The sequence below is a fragment of the Drosophila innubila genome (assembly GCF_004354385.1).
Source record: "Drosophila innubila isolate TH190305 chromosome 3R unlocalized genomic scaffold, UK_Dinn_1.0 2_E_3R, whole genome shotgun sequence".
Classification (NCBI taxonomy): domain Eukaryota; kingdom Metazoa; phylum Arthropoda; class Insecta; order Diptera; family Drosophilidae; genus Drosophila; species Drosophila innubila.
In genome coordinates this window covers 19,478,745-19,497,782 of record NW_022995380.1, presented here as the reverse complement: position 1 = coordinate 19,497,782, position 19,038 = coordinate 19,478,745, and the positions used below count along the sequence as shown (strand labels likewise).

The following is a 19,038-nucleotide window of genomic DNA, read 5'->3' as shown; positions in this document are numbered from 1 at the left end:
AGATTTATGCGACTCTCTGCCACTTATGGGTGCAAATCCTCAACGAGATGCGGCTAGAGTTGAGACTCGGCTTCGGGGCGTGTCACATTACACATTACATGCCCCGAGGCTGCCTTGGGTCACATTCGAGGTTCAAGCAGCCGGCGTAATGCATTTTGCATTAACTTTTTGCAGTAGCAACAGCAGCAAACACCAACAACAACAGCTGCTGCCTCTGTTGTAGCTGTTGCAAGGAGCCAACAATGCCAAGTGGCAAGCAGCAAGCAGGGGTGAGGCACAGACGGCACAGGCGCGTCACATCAAGGAGAGGCAAGAGACAGAAGGCAGAGGGAGAGGTATGTGTCGCGAGTGCCTGACAGTCTGGCACTGCAATTTCAACTCCAACTCCGACTTCGACTCCATTTTTAACCCCATCTCCAACTTCAACTGGGTATTAAATTCACTCAGCACCCAAAGCTCCTTCATCTTGTTGTTGTTCTTGTTATTTAAACTTTTTTTTTTCGCGACAGTTTTTTGTAAAGTTTTCTGACACGTGTTAAAAATAAATGAAACAAGTAAACAAAGCTTGCAAGTTGACTTGAGAATACTCTGTAAACAAGAAAAATTAGCACAGTAAACAACTAAATATTACAGGGTATATTTAATGAGATTTGTTTGAAAATTCAGTTTTACAATTTAAACAGTTACAATTGTTGTAGCTATTTGACACCTGACAGATACATGGTATATTTGAGATTAGTAATGTTTCATTTGGTTCGGAATAAAGTTGGAAAAAGTGCCATTAATTTAGGTTACATATATAAATTATTTAGTTCTAGAAATATTTATAAATATAGATATATTATTATTGTATATACCCTTTGACAAAGCAATAAGTACGAAATAATTTCGAAGTGGGTTTACTTCAAATATTTAGTTTTGTTTATTTTTTTATGAAATCTTTGAAAAACCATTTTTTTGTTGGATGTCAAATCTACCACTACTTGGAAATTTGTATTGTAAAATATATAATTATATTTTTTTTATTATATTATAATAAGTCAATAAATTTGTTTACCCAAATTAGTATATCATTCCTAATGTTCCATCTACCCTTTGACACCTTAATCGAAAGGGTATCGGAAGCGCCTCAAAGTAGACAACAGGAAATGCTGCAAAAATTTGGCAACACTTGGCGAAATATTTGAAAGAAAAACAGATGAGCCAAAGAGAGTGCGAAAAAGATGGAGAGAGGGATTGACAAACAGGGGTGATTGCAGTTCGAGGGCAAAGGAAAAAGAGAAGATGGAGAGAAAAAAACACAAACAAGAACACAGTTGAAAAAGAATTCCCCCCTGTTGAAACAAAAGCAGGAACAGAAAGTGGCGGTAAAAATTCCCAGGGCAGGTACAAAGAAAAAACAGGCAGCAAGGATCAACCGAGGGCACAAATAGGGAACAGGAACCGAACCGGGCAAGGAAACAAAGTCTTAGGGTAAAACAAGTATAGAGTGTGCCCATGTGTGTGAAAGTGTGTGAGTGTGTGTGTGCATTGAAGACATGTCCTTGCCCTTCTTGGCATAATGCCATCTCTTTTCGACTGGAGAAAAAGAAGTGCAAGGCATGTGAATGAAACCCGAAAAGAGAAGCACATCACACTTATCATCATTCATTTCTCATATGCTGCTGCTTCTCACTTAACGCTTCAGGATTTTTATGGTTTCCTGTGACGAACTAAAGGACAGAGGGACAGACGGACAGACAAAAGACGTCACTGCCGAAGCCCTTGCAAGGCGATTGAATTACACGCCAAGGAGGCACAAAGATTCAAGTTGCAAGTTTGTAAATTGCACAAAAGGCTGCACAAATATTTGCATGCAATTAATTATGCATATACGCAGATGCTTTAGATACGCAGATACAGATACTTAGATACTAACTGCAGTTTGTTTGTCTTTCGATAAGCATTTAATTGCTTACACAAATGCAGCCCATAATTGAATCCAAGAGCAAAACAAAACAACTATTTCCTTGGCGCTATTCTTTATTAATAGACCAGCTGAGATGCAGAGAATGGGGGCTTGAGGGGGGGTTGTTCCAACTCTATGGCTCCCCTGGGCCACATTGCAATTGTCAGCGGCAAATGTTTACGTTATTTATGTTGATGTACAAATTTAGAAAGTTTTCCTCTTGTGTTTTGGCTTTGAACTTTTGAACTTGCGGTTTTTGTAGTCCGGATATTGTATAGCCTACAAAATATCGGTTGACAATTGCAATTGCAGAGCGTGTTGCAACCACAAGCGATTTGGTTGCAACAGCTGCCGCTGTTGTTGCAATTACAGTTGCAGTTGATCATGTGGTTAATTATAGACCCAACGCCAATCAAATGAAACCAATGCCAATTTGTTTATAGTACTCGTAGAAAGTTGGTCAAGCAGCACATCCTTTTGGCCTAAAACTGATTACAACTCGTAGAAAAAGTTACAGTCGGGTCAACCCAACTATAAGAGATCCTGTATTTATGATGCAAAAACTGGAATTTTAAAATACAAAATTAAACAAATGATATGAAAATTACAAAGTGTGCCAACATTTAATTTGAAGTTCAAAAATATATCTTAGTTTTAAGACCACTAATTTTTGTATTATTTTTCCATGTAAAATTCTTTTTTTTTCAATACTTAAATATTTAAGATGAATACTGTGGCTATTAGAAACCTACCAAGTTTGGTGTGTCTAGCTCTTATAGCCTAAAAAAATTCAAGATCTCTGTCACAAACTCAATAGACCTGTTGTTCAATACATCTCAAATACAGGGTCTAAAAATGTGTGTTCTGTTGAACAGATCAAGAGCCGGCGATTAGCTGTGAACTCGACACAAGTTGCACAGTTGCAAAATTGCATGCGGCAAGGTGCAGAAGCAAACAGTCCGACTATCTGACTATCTGTCTGTCTATCTGTCCCACTGTCACGACCATGGGTAAGTGAAAGGCTGACTCGGCTCACGGTTTTGGCCTCAGCCTAAGCGCACAATGTTGTGGGTTCAAACTATGTCAACTTTCCCAAAAAAAAAAAAAAAGTAAGAAACCAAAAGACAACAGAAATTTTGTCAAGTATGTGGCACTAGGATATAAAGTGTGGAACAGACATTTAAACTAATATCTTTTATCACTTTATCTGTTATCTCTTTAGCTTTATCGTCTGTCGTTTATCGTTTAGCCATTAAATGCAGACGACGTGTAGATAATCAAGTTGCTGTCTCAAGATGCAAATGGTAAAAGTATGGAGGAAATGTGCAATTTCAGGTGTCTGCTGACAGCATAAAAAGGGGGCGTAACTTGAGTAGGCGTGGCAGATGAGAAGCACATTTAGCACTAATCTCAGCCAGCAGTGGAAAAAACAACTTGAATGTCTCCTGTCTGTCTATTCTTGAGCCTGCAGTTAAGAAGTGTGCACATCCTTGAGCCAGTAAAGACAATTTTCCCTCTTTCCCCTCAACTGTCTAACACCCTGTTCCCTCATTAAACTCGAACATACGTAATTATGTCTCATTAAGCGACGTAGACATTTCTCTCTTTCTCTCGGTCAACGTCTCTCGTTAATGTCTTTGACAAACAGCCAATGGAGCTGTAAACTGTAAACAACAACGACAACGGCAACAAAATAATGAAATTGTAAATACATTAATTGTAAACATTTGAACTGCGTCAGTCACAAATATTTGTCTCTCAACTTGCGACTTTAATCATATATTTTAAGTATTTTTTTAATACCCTTACAATGGGTATTATAGATTTGAAAGATTGTGAATAAAGCTTGCTATTTTCATTTATAAGTTAAATCTGACCAAACAGTACTTTTATTTATTTTTTGTATTTAATATTATTAAATTAATTTTTTTATTTCTTAATTTTTTTTTTATATATTGTCAAAACATCCGGGTACAATAATTTTCTTAAATTAAATATTTGACAATTATATTATTAATTAAATCAAAAAGTTATTAAAAATATTAAATGCCCAAGGAAAATATTAAATAAGTTATTAAAATGAAAATTAAAAATATTTGAATATATAAAATGTTAGCTCCTATATTAGAAATCGATTGTCTTAAAAATAGTAACTTAATATCTTTTCTTCCCCTTTTCTCCAAATTCACGTACCACACATCCATTTACTAATATTAAATAATTTAATATTTAATCATTTTATATTTTTTTTCAAAGAGTATTTCAACTTCGTCAAACTAATAACTGCACTTCCTTCTTTCTTTTTAATTTTCTCGTTCAAATATACGATTATTTCGAAATATTCAATACTGAACCGCTCGGCTGTCAACACTTTGCCCAGACAGTTGGACAGTTGAACATTTGACATTTTGTTGCCCAGCAAACAAACAAATAAATAATAAAAAACAAAATACTGATAAAAAACAAACGCAGATAATCTTCTTTTAAAATTGTTGGAAACTTGAGACATTACAGTAATGAATTTTAAAATAGTAGCGTAACGAGTAAGTTATGAAATCGATAAGATTTTGATGGCCACATAAGGCGAACATTTAATGATCAATTTGGAAAGTTTCGGTCATAAAAATGACCAAAACCAAAAGCTTAATTTTTTATAGAAAAACCAGTTAGTTATTTGTGACTAGTTGGTTAATGGTTTAGGCTCATTTAGTTTTTATCACCTGTTGTCAGGTACCACAACTGATAAGACCACACACACACACACACAAAATTACAGACACACCCAGTTTGTGCTTAACAGTCTTATCAAAGGTCACATGTATATGTCAACAAACGCATTGTGCATAAATCTGTTTAATAGATGGCCAGCTATAAACTAAATAAACAATATTCACAAGGCAATTGACAAAATCGGTCCCTTTTTTATGTATTTGTCGTTCTTTTGAGTCAATAAGCAAACTAATTTTGATTTATTGAAATGCCTACAAGGGCGCTGATTAATGAAACTGAATTATGGCCCAAGTTTTTGCTACCAGCATGGATTGGAGTATTCCCCAGAAAAAACTCAGGCAAATTCATTTCACTTCTTGGGCAATAAAAAGAACAAGTGTGAATATCACAAGTGATTGAATGCTCGATCGGAAGATATGCTATGTGATAAGTTATAAGCAAAATTATAGGCTGTATCTTAGAGGAAAGAATCTATATCAATTTATTTAATGTAAATTTTTTAAACAAAATTTATTCTATAATAAAATTACTTATAACAATTTTGTCGTATTCATTCAATATTAAAATTTTTAATGATATATGTTACATATAAAATAATATTTAATAGTTTTTTTTATAACATTCCTATTTCTATAGACATTTTAATCCCTGTTTTAGTTAACTTTTTTCTCATATTAAAATTTTTGAAATTAACTTTTTTTTATTAATCTTTAAAAATTTGTATGCCAAAAGTTCTACAATTCTAGTCATGAATAGATAGTTTTATGTCTAGCTCCTTCTGCTTGCAGGCACTTAATCAGCCCAAAAGTACTCAAATAAACTATTTTGTAGCTACAGGGTATACACAAATAAAAGATATGAAGAGTTTCCATCTTTGTCTTCTATTAGAATTCTCTCCGTTTAATGGCAACATACACACAATTAATGATTTGTCGCAATGCATTTTCATTTGATATTATGACATTTTTATATCCCCATCGCAATGGACAGTGAGGGTCGGTTATTAATTTGAAATTGAAACATAAATTAAGCAACAGATGTCCATAAAACATTTGTAGCACTTGTCATATCAACGGAATACTTCAAAATTTACGAGCTCTCAACACGACCAGGATGATTATGGGATTATGGGGGAGTGTCTGTACCGATAAGGACCTCAACTTGGGAACTGGACCTTGTAGCTGATGCTGTGCCTAGAACCTGAGCACTTAAAATAGTTTTAATGGCTTTCTCGCATGGCAAATCAATTTTCGAGCGCATAAATCAGTTGAAAAAACCGAAAAGAAATCAATAAAAGAAGCAAAGCAACAGATAAAAGTTACAATAAATTAGACATAGACAATAAAAAAGGCATTAGTCGGGCATTCTATTTAAAAAAAACAAAGACTTTAATCTAAGAGTTGCGATAAGTATAAAAAAAACGCTAGAATTGTGCAGGAATACTCTTAATATGTGACTAAAAATATTAGTTGGCAATTTGCTTCATTAGCAAATCCATCAATTTGTCTTGAATAAATCTGCGTTCCCTAAACATCTGCGATCATCAAAAGAAACCATTTTCCCACCACGAAAAAAAAACACCGAAATTAACATCACTTTTTGTTGCCCATTTTTCTATGCCAACACAAGAAACAGTTATAAACATTAAAAATCCAAGTCAAGCATCAACTAGGCTATACCCTGTAATAATAAGTATTAAGTTAATATTTAAATAATCCTTTGAAAATGTTTTTAAGTTTTGATGCTACAAATTCTTTATAAATTTCTTTCATAAATTTCTAAAAAATATTAAGATATTATAATAAGTATTATGTTATGATTTTATTAATTTTTAGAAATTGTTTTTAAATACTTAAAATCAGCATCAAATGTTGATGCTACAAATTCTTAAGTGTCTTGGGTTAGACATGCCCTTTGGCTACTGGGTATATGAAAGAAATTTTTGCCGCCACATAAAAAAAGCACATCATGCTACATGACGCGAGATGCCTGTAAAAAAAAAAAAAAAGAGGAAGAGAAAGATGAAGGGAGGGCAACCCATTTGCCCCATTCGCATGTTGAAGACTGTAAATCAATGACACCGAATCTTGGGCTTGTCCAAGCAACAACCAACAACCGAATTGCCAACAGGCCAAAAACAGACGAAACAGACAGACAACTGCCAACATGAGGCATGCAACAAGCAGCAAGAACAGCGACGCATCATGATAATTAAGAACAAATTCATTTACACTTTCAAATGTTGCCTGTTGAGAGTAGAATGAGAAGAATGAGGAGTTTATGTGGCAGTGGCGGGGGCGTGGCAATATAAAGGGGGCGATAGAGGGAAAACGGGGATGGGGGATAGGGGAATTGGAATCCCTTTCATTGGACTTGACATGTTTTGAACGCTTTGGAATTTATTTGTTGTGCATGCTGCGAATGCGTTTTGTATCGCTGAAGAGCAGACAAACAAGCAGGCGTAATGGAGACTGACGGGGGGACTGACGGGGGGCAGACTGAGATTGCCGCTGAAGCGCATCAACAGCTGTGCCCCTTTGGGATTATTTGTTTGTGCTTTTTTCCCCCTTCCCCACGAGCTGTGTCAGTTTATTGAACTCCCGTCGACGGTTCGGCAATTGCAAAACAATGCAAACTGTTCACTCAGAGTCTGAATATGAATGTGAATGTGAGTGTGAGTGCGAGTACTCGCGAATAATACTTATAGGTGGAGTGAATGCCTCTTCAACATCAAAAAGTGGGTCAGAGCTCATTAAAATGGAACCTTTTGCTGATCTTTTGCTTTCATTTATCGCAACGAATTGCAACAAATTGTTACCGTGCCTGGAAGACTTAAGCATTTACGCCTCTCCACCTTCATCTCTCTCTCATTTTCCCCCCTCCCAAGCAACTACTAAATACTTCATTAATGCCACGCACGTGTTGCCACGCCTTACAGCCAAATGTGGGCTAAACAGCTCGTTAACTTGGCATTGTGCGTTTTTATTTTGAAAGCAACATTCAAATGCCAGGTTGCACTTCCGGCTGTGACAGTTTTTAAGCGCCACAACGGGCCGGAAGTGCGCACGCATAAATATGAGAAAAAAAAGTTGATGGAAGAAATAGAAAAAACCTCTTCAAACAGTTTTCAATGTTCCTCCAAACAAAATACGTCAAAAAAAGAGCACTTGAAAAATCTGTGAAGCAACCCGAAAAGAGAAGTAGAATGCCGACGTATCCATGCGGTTTATTTTTGTTTATAGCAATATAGCAATATTAAAGTCAGAAGATATATAAAAAAAAAATTGCATCCCAAAGATACTTTGTTCATTTTTGTTAAAAAATTGGGCAAACAAGCATTTAAATTTAAGGAGAAGGTTTCCTCTTAAATTTTTTTAAAGTTTAACATTTTAAAATCCCGGTTTCATATTTGATCAACTAGTCAGAATAGAACAACAGTTTAACATTTTAAACATTACTTAAATGACATTTTTTTAACAGTCGCAAAAATCTAACATTTAATATCTTACATTAAAAATTATTGCAGTTATCTTGTTTATATCAAATTGTTAAAAATATAAAATTCAACTGACAGATACTTTGGCATAGAGTGTTTGCTAGTCGGCCATACTATGATTTGGGGTGCTCTTAATTATTTGGAAGGCATTTTGATTACTCTTATGTGAGAATAAAGCGCAATCAGGAAACCATTTGATGACATTTTGAGTGCCTGTCAAATGATTTGCAACCCTCCTCGAGCTGAGAGAACCTATAGGATTTAATCGAGCATTGGGACAGCTGTTGCTGTTGTTGACTGACTGACCCAGTGCAAATCTATAGACCAACAATTATATTGCATGCATACAGCTTCCGCATTCGCATCCGCACTTTCATCCGCATCCACATCCGTACTTTGACATTTGTTCACGGCTCATTGACGTGAGGCATTTAAACAAAAGAGAGTTGACCCAATTGATGGATCGTTATAAATTGAGAGAGCATGCATCATTATCATCATCATCAAGCAAACAACAACAATGGCAAAGGTTACATTTACCCCAAACTTATCTGTCAGATACTGTATCTTAACGTCCGCTTGGTGTATAACATAATTTACGTCTCTTCCGCTTGGCAGCATTGTAATCAAGTTGCTTTTAGCCAGTTCTTAAGCCCAAACTTCACTACGAAATTCAACTTCATTTCTATTTTAGTTCAAATAGCTTTTTGGCCATCTCAGATCTCGTTGTTGGCCATTCCATTTCGATTTGCCCTAATGTCAGAGCATTGTAATTGCATTTCGTGCTGCAACTTCTTCTTCAACTCAAGGCAACACGATTTCAAGCTATTTTCTTCTGTATCTGTGTATGTATCTGTATCTGTGAGATGCAATGTCTGGCAATATCTAAGCGTCGGCATCTTTGGTGGCCGCATTGAGGCCAAAACATTGGCTCCGATTTCAATCAGTTGGCAACTTTTATGTGAGCATTACATTTAATCGCCTCGAATTGTGGCAAAGCCTTGAATGCAACATTGGAATGTCAACTTGCAACAGACTGTGGCAATTGTAGCTGCAGATACTGTATCTACAAAAAAGTATCTGTAGCTGAGCATTACTTTTTTTGTTGGCAGGCTTAAGCGCATTAACTCTACTTAAAAGTGATAAAAGGGGCTGTTACCCTTAATTATACACATGCCACATGCCCCTAAGTGTCTCATGTCTCACAGCTGCCTCGAAAACTGGAGACAAAGGCTGGATTTTATGGCATAGACAAACTAATTATATAGTTCTTTTCTATTACGGTTACTCGTGCAGTAAAAGGGTATATTGGATTTATTGCAATGTATGTAAAATGGATTAAAAGGTGTGGCAGAACCAATAATTTATATAAGAGCTAGATGCACTAAATTTAACACGCAAAATTTTGTAAAATTCAGATCAAGTTTTTTCCCCATTTACGCTATTTTCTCATTACTGCCTCTGAAATTCAATAAAATCGTTGCGGTTTGAGAGCTAGAGACTCAAATTTCATCGTCAAAAATTTACCAAACTCACAGTTTTGAAGATAAATCGCTATTTTTAGTGGTATACATTTCCTTTTATTTTTGTAAAACATTTTACTTAATCTTATTAAAATATAACTTTAGGTATTGCTGTTCAAAAGTAAAATTTTATAAAATTCATAAGCACATTTAATATTTATTTAAATTCAGTAACGGGTATCTTATAGTCGTAGACTTAATTACAGCATGCTTAGTTTTTTCAGTGTGCATTTAGCGTAAATGATATAGCCCGTTGCTGCCACATGCCACATATGTATGCGACATGGCTGAGCAACCACACCCACTCTTCACATGCACCCACTCACACACACTCACACACACAGACACACACAGATGCACATACACATATATAGACAGTCGTCTCACCTGCAGTTTTGTTTGCTTGATTTTTGGAGCCCGCTTTTAAGCCAAATGCGTAGCCTCCTCCCACCACACAGGAACAGGCTAAGAGGGGGCGCTGTTGAGGGGTGAAGGGGCAAATGCTGTGCGCATGACTTGGCAGTTGTTTGGAAAGTGGAGCCAAATCCCACGCACTGTCGCTGTCTACAATTTTCATGAGTTTCCTGCTTAACTTGCCCACTGACTGGTGCACTGACTGAATGACTGATTGAATGACTGACTGTATGACTGCTGGACTGAATGATACTGCTTAATTGGCCATTACGAACTGAGCTGCCTAAGAGCTTTTTTTTCCAGTCTGGCGCAAGTTTTGTGTTGTTGATTTTTTTTAAATTCTTTTATTTCAAGTTTCAAATGTTGAAAAAAATGATTTTTGAAACTCCCTTTGTATCGTATGCAAATCAAGTGAAAGCTGCGCTGCATAAGAAGCAACAAGTTCTCTCTTAAAGAGTTGATAAAACTCTTCAGCATTACATTGAACTTAACCCAAATTTTTGGCTGATAAAAGTGAAAATGTTGCAAAGGATTTTTTATCTCTTTTTTAACTTTTTTGTATCTCGTGCTCTCGTGTCAATCGGCTGCTGCTCTGGCGAGTTGTTAACATGAAAAGATAAACATCGGAAATGATGTCAGTCAAGTTGCTCCTGCCCCTGCCCCTGCACCTCCCGCTGTTGCACTTCTGTTCAGTCGAAAAAGAAGAAAACTAAAATAAAAATCAGCCGGCAAACAGCTGAAATTGTTTGAAGTTTTTGTATGTGGCATTTAAATGAATTTGCAACTGCAGCCGGATTGTTGCTGTTGCACATTGCGCCTTTGGCAACACTTTGTTGCATTTAATTAATAACAAAATAAAATCCAACGTCAAAATGTACAGTAATAAATTATATTTAAAGTGTCGAATTTGTGCACGCGATTGCAGCGACTGTTTGTGTTTTCAAAAAAAAAAGAAAGAGAGGCAGAGAGAGAGAGAGAGATAAAGAGAAAAAGAAAAAACTTGGCAGAGAGAAAAGAAGATGTTAAACATTTCCAAAACAGCACATGCCTAAATGACAGCTGTTTTTCTTCATGAGAATTTTTAACAATAGAAATGGGTACTTAAGAAATAACTTAAATGTTTACACGATGAATAAACTATGATATTTGCATTTGCACGCGAAAACTTTGTGAATTTTATTATGATGTAAACACACAATAAATCAAATAAAATATTATTCTATTTTTAAACATTTTTTTGTTCACTCCATGCCATTAATTATTGCAAAAACATCATGATTCATTAAACAATAACTGTAAAATGTGACAACATGCTAGCTTACTAGTTTAAATAAACCATTTTCTAGATAAGTTTTAATTTAAAATGACATACATTTCTGTTAAATATAATAAAATACACGCAAAAACAAAGTATTTCAATATGTTATAACAACTCAAAAAAATGTCAGATATTTCATTACCATCTGATATTTCATTACATCTCTAATGTAGCATAACCCACTTTAACAATAGTTTATATAGTTCAATGTTCTAGAGATATCGCTTAACTAGCTTCAAGTGTTTCCCAACCGCAAACACCTTGAAAGTCGTCATCAACATCGTATCTGATAGTAAAACAGGTGGCTTCGATAAGATATTGATAAGAAATAACAAAACACTGTGATATAATTAGTTTCATATTAAATAATATGTATATTTAGCTAACAGTTGGAATCTTGAGATACTTTCATTGAAAATATTCTTGAAAACATTCTAATCATATTATCAATACAATCAAACATTAAAACTCTACTGTTGAGATATATTTCATGGGAACATTCTTGAAAACTACCCAATACAACTGACGCAACCTTGAGCTACTTTAACTAAAAAGGTTGCTGGCAAAATCTCAATGAGGTTATTATCTATATGATCTGATTAAAGGAAAGCAACCTTTAGATACTTTTCTTAACAAGATGATTTTCTAATGATATTTTGATTTATGTGATCTGAGTTAACAATCGCAAATATTATTAATTTTCTGAATTGAGCTAACAGTTGCAATTTTCAGACTATTTTAACATTTTTACATGAAATAATGATTTAATTATTAGTATTTAATTTTCTATTTTGATTTATTATAATTTAAATAAATATATATACATTTGTACATTTTAATGAAATAATGGTCAATCTAAATTTAAAATACAGTTGAAAACTTAAGTTACTTTTGTCAAGAAAAAACCATTTTAATGTTATAAAGATTTATCTGAATTGAAATAAGAATTGCCATCTTGAGATACTTTTGTTAAGGCTCGAAATTTATTCCAATGATGTAAGTATCTGTGATCTAATCATATCTAATGCCTGAGCAGCTGCTGAACGGGACCATTGTTAAATCAATGCCACATTTAATTCCTTTGCGCATGTTCCACCCCAAAAATACACACACCCAGTAAATAAAGCCTGATTAATTTGCATATTGCATGAAAGTTTGCGTGTGTGTGTGTGTGCGTTCGTGTGTGATAAGATCAATGCATCAGCTGTCGACCCTTCAGCTAGCTCATCATGAAACTTGTTTTTGGTGCCACAAAACAAAACAAATTTCGCGATCTCACAGTTAGGGCAACATTTATTATGAATGCAACAAACACACATGAAAATGTATATATAAAGGGTTGTTGCAACATCGCTTTTTGGGAACACCTTTTGCGGTTTCTTTACCTGGCCAAGCAGCGGGACTCATCTCTCTCCCTCTCTCTAACTTTTTGGGCCAGGCTACATTGCGTGTTTTTGGCTTGATGAATGAGAGTGAAAAATGAAACATAAATTGCTGTTGCTGCTGTTGCAATCAGTCGTCCGGAAATCTACACAGACATTGCAGCAGGAGACACGACGCAAGGACAGACATACAGACAGATAGTCGGAGAGACGGACAATTAAAGAGGCAGACGGGCAATGTCATAAGCAGACGCAACACAGGATACAAAGTGTATTTCCTTTAGCTTCCTTCCACAGTAATTTCAGTCACACAGATATAAACGCACACACTCAGACAAACTCACGTAATAAATGTGTGTGTACACATATAATTGAATTCAAGGTCTAAGAATCTCTGTGCAGCTTTTCCAAAAAGCACTTGAAACGAGGCATTGCCACAATAAATTCCAAGAAACAAGTTAAAGTTGTTGATGCCACAAGAAGAGGAAGAAGCAGTAGAAGAAGAAAAAGCAGAAGAAACTGCAAGAGCCAACAAGCCACCAAATGGCTATGAGAAATTCCAATGGCAAAGTAATGCAAGTAATGCCACGTCTTGTGGCATCCCATCCTCAACTCTCCTTCTGCTTCATCTTCAACTTCTTCTCATGCGGCTATTTAGCCCAGTAGTGACTAAAAAGGTTACAATAGCTTATGGATTTGTGAGAAAGTCTATAAGATTTAGAGCAACAAAATTTGATGAAAATAATTTAATAATTTAATAATATATTAAAAAAATAACAAGTGCAATTTTAAAGCTACAACTTTAAGATTTAGCAAAGAAAATGTGTATTTTTTTTCTATTATACAACGATTTTAAATTTATGTTATTTGTCTGCATTTAAAACAAATGCATGAAAATAAATAAATAAAATATTTTCCAACTGTGCTCAAAAATAAATTTTAAGTAGAATCTTTGCCTGAAAATTTGCCTGTTTTTGTTTTATTTCTTTTGTAACTATTTTTTTAAATTATTGTACTGGGCCTTTTACAGTCGAGCACTTTGAGTGTAGAATTCCTACTTGTTTTGTTGTTGTTGTTGCTGTAGTTGTGCGTGCTGTGGCAGCAACGTCTTCGTCTTCGTTGTCGTCGCCTGCGCTTGATTAGTGCCGCAGTTTACCTGTGGGATGCTGTACAGGTTTCTGGAACGAATCTATAAACTGAAATCGCATTTTTTCCTCAAAAAAGAAGAGAAGAAACTGGGAAAATACCAACGCACAGTTTTGCGCTTTCTCTGTGGGATTCTCCCATTGCCTTTTGTTCTAAACGCCTACAATATCCTGTTTATGCCCACCACATGCCACATGCTGCATGCCACCTAGCTGCTCAACTAGTCGAGCACACTCCGCTCACGTAGCATTTTAATGGGCATAGTTAGAAACACGTTTGGCTTTTATAAATTAAATTTAAATGCCATTAAATTTCGACTGATATGCTTTACAAAAAGTGTGAGAAAGGTAGAGCGAAAGAGTGCCGCAGTGAAAGAGAGAGAAAGAGAGGAACAGATTGGTGGCCGAGAAAGGTGCAAGTAGACGTTGTTTGCCTCGGGCACAGCATTCTCATGTAAATATGGATAGATTAGAAAGTCGTCGTGTTGCATAGAGACAGTTTATGTGTTAGTTCTTAACATCTCTTCTCTTCTCCAATGCGGGTGTCTCAGTTCGTACTCAGGTGTTTCTAAGATACTTTCAACTCTACGCTGAACTTGAAACTGCAACTGCAACTGCCACAACTCTTAACGGGAAGAAAACTATTAATCACAGCGTATCCGCTGCAGGCAAACAAATGAAAGCAACAACCAACAAAAAAATAAAGCAAACTTCGGCATACCGAACTTGTGATACGCTTGCTTACTACAGCAGATCTTTTAAAAAAATATATAATAGAATACATTTACTCGACAAAAAGAATTTATTTAATATCTTTAAAAAAAAACCTACCTGTAATGAGAGACAAATTAATTTTAAACAAGCTTAAAATATTTTTTGAGATTTCTTAAAAGTTAACTAACTTTTTCAAGCTGATCCTTGAATTTGTAATGATCATTCATGTAATATGCTGTATGATATATGGTCGAATATAGTTAAATTTAAAATACTTAAAATTGAATGCGTTACACATTACGTGATAAAATTATAAAACCCACTTTGAGGGTATTTAAAAGCTGTTTATGAGCCACGTTTATCGGTTAACCAAAAATGACAACAAATAGATGGGTAGATTGAATGGAGACCCCACATCAATTTAAAGTTCTTTATGAATCAAAAGAAAGAAACGAAAAAAGCGCCGCACTTTAAAATCGAGCCCCAAAACCAATGTCGAAACCGAAACCGAAACGATCTTTTTTTGGGTTCTACTTGGATTGATTCCGTCTGTGAATGGAGACGCTTGCCACAATCTTGAGTACGAGTATTGGAATTGAAAATTGTTGAATGTATGATGTTGATGTGAGCTGTGGTTGGGGCAACACATAGCTTAAAGTTCAATGACTGAAAGGTACGTTGTTGTAGTTGTTGTTGTGGTTGTTGTTGTTGCAGTGGCAGTTGTTGCGGTTGCATAGAAATGCATCCAGCAGCAACTTAACGATTTACTCAAGCATTGCTTATGAACGTGCAAAAATGCAGCAACCACAAACGAAGAAGACGTTGACGTCGACGTCGACGACGATGACGATGTCGACGATCGGCAATCAATCTACAGATTCCAGTTGCTGTTCTTTTGTGTGGCACGCAACAAGTTCTCTTAGCCGTTGAACTTGTGGCCTTAACTGACGACTTTTCAGCTACACTTGCTGGCCATGTTAAGCAAACAACGCAACATGAGCATGAAGATGATGATGAAAGAGTCAGCAGAAGAATCAGGAGGGTGAAGAATGTTATCTACCAGAAAAGAGCAAATACTGCACAGAAGAGACACCGGGAAGCAAGACTTATGCAACCTGGCAAATGTTGTTTTCTCTAAGTTCCCCTTTCCCCTACCCCCTCCTCACCACTTCCACTTCCACTACACCTTCCCCTACCCCTACCCCCTACAACAAACATTGCGACTCACTTGTTGTTTATATGCACAGCGCTGACAGCGCGCATCTATATCTATGTAAGTATTTATCTCTATCTAACTATCTGCATTTGTATCTGTGTCTGTATCTATATCTATGTCTGTGTATGTCTGGGCTTGCTTGGTTTACTTTTCGGTTTTGCGCTTCAAGTGAGAAAGATATGTTTGTTGGGAAAAATAAACAAAAAAAAAACGCCAAGAAGAATTTCAAATGCAGTGAAGTAAAGTGCCTGTCTTTCCCCTCCCTCCCCCTTCCACCACTACCCCCTTACAACAATCAAATGCTCATCAGCGCACTTGAAATACAATAATGCGCTGAATGTTTAAAACAAAAAACTACAGACAATAACGCACAGTATTTGTATCTGTATCTTTTCGTTCTTATTTTTGGGTGTGTATCTCATTTTGTGTTGGTTAGTTGAACATTTTTCCTTGTTGTTGCGTTACGAGCGTTTAAGGTTTATTTTCGTTTGGCTCGTTTGTTTAGTTTTGTGGCAACACACACACACACATACACAGATACAGATACACACAGACAGGCAGACAGACTCACACACACACACACACATGCAGCTCAGAACATGCTGCAGGTGGGAACAGGTTTGTGCGCTATGTTCAGATGCGGGCCATATCTTTGGTCAGCCCGCGCGTAATTTATTCCCACTGTGGCTGCAATTACTTTTTGGAACACAAGACAGATAAACCCACAAAAAAAAAAAAAAAAAAAAAAACAAAAAAAACAAAAAAAAACAAAAAAAAAACAAACAAACAAAATAAAACAGACTGAACCAAATAGCTCTCATAAGCAACGCGAAGCTTAAATGCCCTTATAGGGTTAATATTATTTAACAGAGACTTAACAGGGCACTTGATTATGTTAACGTGCAGGGCTTAACAGAGATCTTATTATGCAGTGGTATTTTAGTTTAAGGTCTTAACCCCAGTCCATACCAAGTTTATACGACAGCTTATCAATTTGAAATCAATTAAAAAATCTGCTGATTCCTTCTACTGGATAAAAACATAATTAAAGGACAGGTTGAAACATTAAAACAAGTGTTGTAAATCAAAAGTACTTTGGTTAAATAAAAATTAGATGCTTATAGTTTGACAATAAATTATAATTTATAATAATTATTAAATAAATCATATGCAGAGCTATTTCAATTGCCTAAACTTAACAGAGATCTCCCTCAATTAAATTGCCATGTTAAATATCTTATTAACTATTAACTGATCTACAACTTTATTCAAATCGCAGCTCTGTTAAAGCAAGAGCACAAAGAAGAAATCACGGAAATAGATTTATTAGGCAAATGTGCTTCATGAGCCATTTAACATCGTCAAGTGCACATCAAGCAATTCCAGACATTTCCCTGCGATGCCAATGACATACACATACATGCGTACTTACAAACATATGTATATTTAAGACGGGAATACACGCACATGTGTGCGTTTGAATTGTGCCAAATTCCAAAGAAATGTGCATCCTTTTTCACAAAGTGGTTGGCGGTCTTGTTCAAAGTGCAGCAAGTAGCAAACTCAAAGTGCAAACAGTAGCAGTGGCAACAACAGTATGTTAATTGCAAGTCCAGTCACGTAGCAAGCAGGCCGAGCAATATGCTCGATTGATAGAAGAAGCACAACAGAGAGGCACAGAGCATAAAGGCAGTCAACGGTAACATTTGCGGGCGCCCCTCTCTCTACATCTCTCTCACTCTTTGAAAAGAATCACCCCTCTGCTGACTCTCTGTGCACGCATCGCTGCACAGCGCCCCCTTTGTGACCAACTGTGGCATAGTTAACATTTGCCCACAAATGGCAATGGCGACGTATGATGTCGCGCTGTAATGGCATTTCTAATATGGGCACATTAATGAGCAACACTGCAACACTGGTAAAGGGGAGCGAGAGAGCACAGGTGAGGAGCACAGCAGTCTGCAAAGCTTCACACATGCGGCCGACAATTGCAAAATTACCAATTCCGTTTATGTGTCTGTGTCTGTGTGTGTATGTAATTATGTAGTTCTCTTGTTTTGTGCGCTTCATACCTGAGCAATTAGCGCGTGCATGAAGCAGCTGCTGCAACTTGGACACAGAGCAGCTGTCAGCTGTCAAAAATGAGAATGCAAAAGATAGAGAGTAAGAGAGACAGCTAGAAACAAGATCGACAGCGACATCGAGTGTGTGAAGTTGCAAATCGATTGCATTTGATCGCCATGGAAACCCTACACCTTGCGGTAATACATGACAAATGACAAATGGGAAGAAGGAATTGCAAAGCGCAAAAACAAAAACAAAAAAGCTACAGTCAGCGTCGCCAGTCTGACGACGATTTGGTTGTTGTTGCTTAAATTGTTTTTGTAACAAAATTTCAAGTGAACTGCAAAATTCTGACAAAGCCAAACGGAAAATCAACAGCAACAAAAAAAACTAAAAAACGCTGTGCCAAGGCAATTTTCCAAAAAAAATAAAAAAATGTGGAACAAGCTTAGTTTGACAAGCACTGTATAACTTGTTGCTGCCACAAAACTACAAACAGCAAATTGACAATTTTAACAGAAGGTTGTGAAAAACTAAACAGAGCTAAAATGACTTTGGTTGCTTAGCTGTAATTGTAGAAAAGCCAAACTAAATGTGTGAACCAAAATGAATGAACAATAAGCAGAGAAAGATGATGATAAAGAAGAAGAGGCAGCAGAAATGAAGAGTAAACAAGGTGTTAATATCGTGCTCTGCTTTTATGCTTTGGCAAATTGAATTTAATTTTCTGAAAGGCGCAAAACAAACACAGATAAGATTCCACCCACGCACACACATACACAAACACAGAGAGTCACAAAAGCTTGGCAGTCCAGCATACAAAGCAGAAGAAAAGCAAGAAAGAGAGAGGGAGAGAGAGAGAGAGAGAGAGAGTGAGATGACATGAGATAAGACAACTTATGATAAACGCACTTGACTTTGCCTGCGACTTGCAATGAATGACAATTAAATTACGCATCACGCACTAGAGTTGTCACGTTTCGTTCAGAAAAAGCTCAAATGAACCGATTACTAAACTAAAGGAATGAGTACTTATTCAGTCAACTAAATATAACATACTGTTGATCAGCTTAAAATTTGTTTTTTTT

The 19,038-nt window shown here is 36.1% G+C and overlaps 1 protein-coding gene across 2 annotated transcripts in view; it reads right to left on the bottom strand.

Annotated features, from left to right (window-relative positions):
• Nucleotides 1-19,038, bottom strand: part of LOC117789614 — a 46,552-nt gene that overhangs the window by 25,727 nt on the left and 1,787 nt on the right. The window lies entirely within an intron of this gene.